At 34.0% G+C, this 6,000-nt stretch overlaps 1 protein-coding gene across 2 annotated transcripts in view; it reads left to right on the top strand.

The window, feature by feature from the left end:
* The first annotated feature begins 2,835 nt into the window (after window positions 1-2,835).
* The window catches only part of LOC120298198 (testis-expressed protein 10 homolog), a 35,603-nt gene continuing 32,438 nt past the window's right edge, over window positions 2,836-6,000 (top strand). Inside the window, exon 1 of one of the 2 annotated variants that reach the window (XM_039321662.1) lies at window positions 2,836-2,858. The gene's annotated coding sequence lies outside the window, so the exon portion shown is untranslated. The remainder of the gene's footprint in view (window positions 2,859-6,000) is intronic. The other variant, XM_039321661.1, reaches the window with a different exon arrangement.

The following is a 6,000-nucleotide window of genomic DNA, read 5'->3' as shown; positions in this document are numbered from 1 at the left end:
CAGCTCCAAAGGCAAAGGAGAAGGCATTAGGAAGCCATGCCTTGACTGCATAATAAAAGGGAAGGTGTGGGACTTCCGGTGTTTAGCGCTGCTGCGATGGTGGCTTTTCTTTGAGCCGCCCGTCTTAGTTTGCGAAAGAGCTCACAGAACAGTGACAATCAGCTGTTCTGCAGCTTGGAACTTTCCTCCCGGGCGAAGGGAGGAAAGGGAGCTTTCGCCAAATAGAAGTTGAGCTCCTCTGGTCTCCTAGATTTCTTTCTGGGAGACAAAGAGTGAGAGATCCTTCAGAGTCTGGGATTTCTCTGCATCCTGGGACGCCTTTTTTCTCCAGAATGGGAGAACGGAGCAAGAAGCTGCCTACACCGCTGCTAAATCAAGAGGAATTGTTAGTAAACACAGAAGCAGACGGAGCAATACAGGAGAAAGAGTACTTGATTTTGAATCTCAACCTTAATTCAAGAATTAATATCTTCCCTAATTTGTATTTTAACAAGAAGGGCATAGAAGGGGAAGAAGGGGAAGAAAAAAAGGGGGGGGAAATGGCAGAGGAACTCTCTGTCTCTGTGTGAAGACTTTCACTTTCTCCGACATTTGCAACAAAGTTTTTTTTAGAGTAATAGACCTAGCCTATTGAAATTGTTACAGTTTGTATATAGAGGCAGAAATCCTAAGATTGTAAACTGATAAGGATGGCTTCAAAACATTTGACTTCTGCAGTTCCTAAAGTTTCTATTTCCTCTACATTAATTCAGACTCAGACTGTCTCTCAGCCCAAGCCAAAAACACCTCTTCTTTCTCCCCTACCTGCAATTACACTCAAAGATTTACAAGAAGCTTTAAAAAAGAATGCTTTGGACATTAAAGAGGAGGTGGCTGATCTTTTGGATTGTAAAATGGCATCAGAGAGGGCTGTTATGGCAGAATTATTGGAGGCAAAAATAAAGAAATGAGGGAAGATGTAATTTTAGCATTTCAAGGTTTAGCTATGCATATTGAGAGAATTGATGACAAATTGGAAGAGGTGACTGAAAATGCAGCAAGACTGGAAAGCAGGGTTGAAGAGGTTGAGGACAAGATAGATATGACACAAGATGAATTAATTATTTCACAGTATAGAGACATGGAATTTGCACTGCGTATTAGAGGGATGAAAGAAAATCAGCAAGAAGACCTGAAGGAGGTAATTTCTAAAGATATTGCCCTTAATCTGGGATGGAAATCGGAAGAAATTCGGAATGAGATAGAAAAAATTTTCAGAGTTAATTCATGGGTTGCCAGACAAATTTACCTAGAGGTGTGGTTATCTACTTTTCAAGAAGATCTATAAGTAATGAAATTTTACAGGCTTTTTATAAACAGAGGTTCCAAATTGCAGCCCAAGATGTTATAATTTTAAAAGCGATACCCCCAAAAATTTTAAGAAGAAGAAAAGATTTTGCTTTTTTGTCTGAGGAGTTAAAACGTCGTCAAATTCAGTTTAGATGGGAGATTCCAACTGGAATAGTAGTGAATTATGAAGGAAAGCGTTACAGATTAACTACAGTTTCAAAGGCAGAAGAATTTTACAACTCTGTTTTGAAGGTAAGTTCCTCCTTATCTTTACAAGCTAGTAAAATTGAAGAAGAGCAGATAGTAGGAGGAGCAACTTCAGTGATTGTTAGAGAAGTACAAGGTCAATATGATGTACAGAATTTGGAGATAAAAGAACAAAGGATGACAAGAGCTGTGCACAAACATAGAGAGAAGCAGCAGAAGAATAGTGAAACAACAGTAGGTATTACTACTACAGAGTCTGTGGGAGGAGCAAGACCAAAAAGATCCTCAACTATAGATCTTCAAGCTATGCTCCAGAGCAATGGTTCTCAACCTTTCTAATGCCGCGACCCCATAATACAGTTCCCCATGTTGTGGTGACCCCCAGCCACTTATACATCATCGGGTGCCAGGGGCGTGGCCAAAGAAAAGGGGGAAAAATGGCGGACAGCCTTGTTTGGCGACCCCTGTGAAATGGTCATTCGACCCCAAATGGGGTCCCGACCCACAGGTTGAGAACCACTGCTCCAGAGGCTTCAGGTCGGTAAGGATGGCAAAGCTCCTGACATGGAATGTTAATGGATTGAACTCACCGCAGAAAAGGAAAAAAGTTTTTCATTATCTGAAGCAACATAATAATGACATAATATGTTTGCAAGAAACTCATATAACTTTAAAAGATTCTAAATATTTGACTAATTCTCGTTTGGGATCACATTTTATGGCTCCAGCTCCAGGGGAAAAGCGGGGTGTTGTAATTTATGTGAAGAAAAATTTATTGGCTGAATTAATAGAATCTGATCCTCAAGGAAGATATGTTTTTATAGATTTACTACTACGAGGCAAGAGATTTCTTATTGTCGGATTATATGCCCCTAATCAACAACAGAAGCAATTTTACAAGTTTTTGCATGGAAAAATAACTCAGTTGGATTATAAATCTGTAATTATGATGGGAGACTGGAATGGAGTTCTGGATTCAGGAAAGGATAAAAAGGGTACTTTTAAAATTTTTACCCAATCTAAATTACTTAAAGCCTTTTTTGATATGAAAGATGAGTTGGAACTTATTGATGTTTGGCGTGAAAGGAATATAAATGACAGAGATTATACTTTTTATTCGGACAGACATCAATCATTTTCAAGGATTGACTTTATTTTAATTTCCAATGATCTTTTCTCCAGGGTCAAGAAGCTTAAGATTTTTCCTAGGACATTGTTGGATCATAGTCCTGTGTGGTTGAAGTTATTTCTTGAAGATGGGAATAGAAGATCCTGGAGATTGAATGAGAATTTGTTCACTCGGGAGGAGTTTATTCAAAAATGTAAAGAACATTTGAAGGATTTTTTTGTTTTAAACATGAATAAGGGAACATCAATGCCTATGGTGTGAGATGCTAGTAAAGCTTATATGAGGGGCATTTTGATTCATAAGAATAATGTTTTTAGGGGTAATTTGACACGAAAATGTAAAAAATTAGAAGAAGAGATTAAATTAAAAGAAGAAGCTTTTGTTTTGAATCCGACGGATAATAGGTTAAAGGTTGCTATAAATACGCTTAGGGCACAATTCAACATGATGTCAGATCAGGTGGCGACAAATTTGCGTTATATGAAATATAATACTTTTTGTAATGCAAATAAACCTGGGAGATGGTTAGCTTATCAATTACGTAAGAAACAGAAAACAAGAATTATAGAGAAAGTAAAATATAAAGGCACTGAGGTTTTTCAATATAATTTGATTAAAAAGAGTTTTTTAGATTTTTATACAAAATTATATGCTAGTGACAATATACATGTTGCAGGAGTAGAAAAGTATCTACAATCAGTGCATTTTCCTAAACTTTCTAATGATCAACAAATTATGATGAATTCTCCAATCACTTCAGAGAAAATTGGTTTAGCTATTAAGCAGTTAAAAGTGGGAAAGTCTCCAGGTACAGATGGATTGACGACAATGTATTATAAAATTTTATCTGAGGAAATGATGGAGCCATTAAAGGAGCTTTTTAATAGTATTTTGTTGGGAGCTCAAGTTCCCCCTTCATGGAGAAGCACGTTTATATCATTGATCCCGAAGGAGGATCAAGATCTTACTGAACCTAGGAATTATAGGCCTATATCTCTTTTAAATGTGGATTATAAGATTTTTTCAAAAATTTTGGCAAATAGATTAATGGAGGTAATGAAGGACTTGATTCATTATGATCAATCAGGATTTATAACAGGAACAAATATGAAATATAATGTAAGGCAGATTCTTAATTTAATAGAGTATTTGGATAAGAATAATCAGATCTCTGTGGCCTTTATATTTCTAGATGCTGAGAAAGCTTTTGATCAGTTAGATTGGAAATTTTTATTTTTATTGATAGAGAAAATGAATTTTGGAGATAAGCTTTTACATGTTATTAAGGCTATGTATCAGCAACAGTCTGCTCAAATTATTATCAATTGGGGTCTGACTGAGACTTTTAAAATTGAAAAGGGAACAAGACAAGGATGTCCATTATCTCCATTGTTATTTGTTTTAACAATGGAGATTTTGTTAATTCAGATTAGAGAGTCAACGGTAATTAAGGGAATAAAAGTAAACAGGAATGAGTATAAATTGAGAGCTTTCGCAGATGATTTGGTTTTAACTTTAGCACAACCTACTCAAGCAGCTGGTCATTTGTTGAAAATTATATCTCAGTATGGAAAAGTTTCTGGTTTTAAAATAAAGAATAATAAAACTAAAATTTTATCTAAAAATATGTCTAATAAGGAAAATGAAATTTTAGTTAAACTTACAGGTTTTCAGATGGTGAAAAAAGTTAAATATTTGGGAGTATATATAACAGCTTCTAATGGTAAATTATATAAGAATAATTATGAATTATTATGGGCAAAAGTACAAAAGGATTTAAATGATTGGAAAAAGTTGCAATTGTCGTTGTTGGGGAGAATATTAGCGGTAAAAATGAATGTTCTACCAAAGTTTCTTTTTTTGTTTCAAATGTTACCTATTCTAAAAAAGATGCAAACTTGGATGAGTGGCAAAAGAGTATTAATAAATTTATCTGGAATGGGAAAAAACCAAGGGTAAAGTTTAAGATTTTGCAGGATGCCCGAGAAAGAGGTGGGCTTAAAGCACCCAATTTGAAATTATATTATGATGCAACCACCTTAACTTTGATAAGTGATTGGCATAATTTAACAAATAAAGATGTTCTTTCTATTGAAGGGTGGGATTTACTGTATGGTTGGCATGCATATTTGATTTTTAATAAGAAAGTTGATCGGGCTTTTAAATTATATATTTTAAGGAATACTTTTCTTCGAGTTTGGAAGAAGTATTATTATAGGTTAAATTATAACATACCTATTTGGGGGATTCCTGGACATGTAATTGAGGGTGTTTCTAAGGGGATGAATTTTGATAAAATTTCATATAAGGAGTTATTAATTTGGTCAGGTAAAGATTGGCAGTTAAAATCTTTAGACGTATTAAGACAAGAAAACATTTTATACTCATGGTTTCATTACGCACAAATTGTGGATAGGTGGACAGTAGATAAGAAAGTTGGAATAACATTAGGAGATGAAAATCTGATCGTTCAGATTAAAGATCAGAATCATGTTCATATTAAAAGAATCTATGATGAGTTAATAAAATTGGATTCAGAAACAGAGTTAGTAAAAGATTGTATGATTAAATGGGCTCAGAATATCCAGGAACCGATCTTATTGGATCAATGGGAGAATATTTGGATTAGAAGTGTTAAATTTACACAGGCCCAAAATCTGAGAGAAATTTTTTATAAAATGTTTTATAGGTGGCATTTGGATCCTAAAAAATTGGCTTGTATGTATCCTAACTTACAGTCCAAATGTTGGAGGTGTGGTAGTACTGATGCAACTTACTTTCATGTTTGTGGACCTGTAAGAAGGTTAAAGCTTTCTGGATAATGATTTGATGGAACATTCAAAAGATTTTTAAAAAGAAGATAAAGTTTACTCCTCAACTATTTTTATGGGTATTTTTATGGATTTAGATGTTAATGAAACTATTTTAATGTTGAATTTAATAACTGCAGCAAGATTACTTGTAGGTTTATATTGGAAGAAGGATTTGCTTATTTCTGCTTATTTAATGGACCATACACAAGAAAAATTTATTATAGTGTGGAGAAGGTGGATAGATTATATTCAGAATAAATACGGAACTTTAAAGTTCCATTTATTTTATGATTAATTTTTTCTTGAAGTTATAATTACTGTTTATAGATTTTTATAATATTTGATTTATAGTAGATTTGTTTATGCTGTTGTTGTTATTATTATTATTACTATTTAAGTTTAGAGAGAGTTAAGGATAGTATATGAATTTGTTTATTGTACAGAATTTTTTTGTTGTTGTTTTATTGTGTTTGTTTTGTTTATAATAACCCTGTATTTTGCTCTGGGAAGTGGAGGGGTGGG

Source organism: Crotalus tigris, unplaced genomic scaffold (genome assembly GCF_016545835.1).
Source record: "Crotalus tigris isolate CLP2741 ecotype Arizona unplaced genomic scaffold, ASM1654583v1 scf7180000023774.461318, whole genome shotgun sequence".
Taxonomy (NCBI): Eukaryota; Metazoa; Chordata; class Lepidosauria; order Squamata; family Viperidae; genus Crotalus; species Crotalus tigris.
The sequence above is the reverse complement of the archived record's forward strand: the minus strand, read 5'-3'. Positions and strand labels throughout refer to the sequence as shown.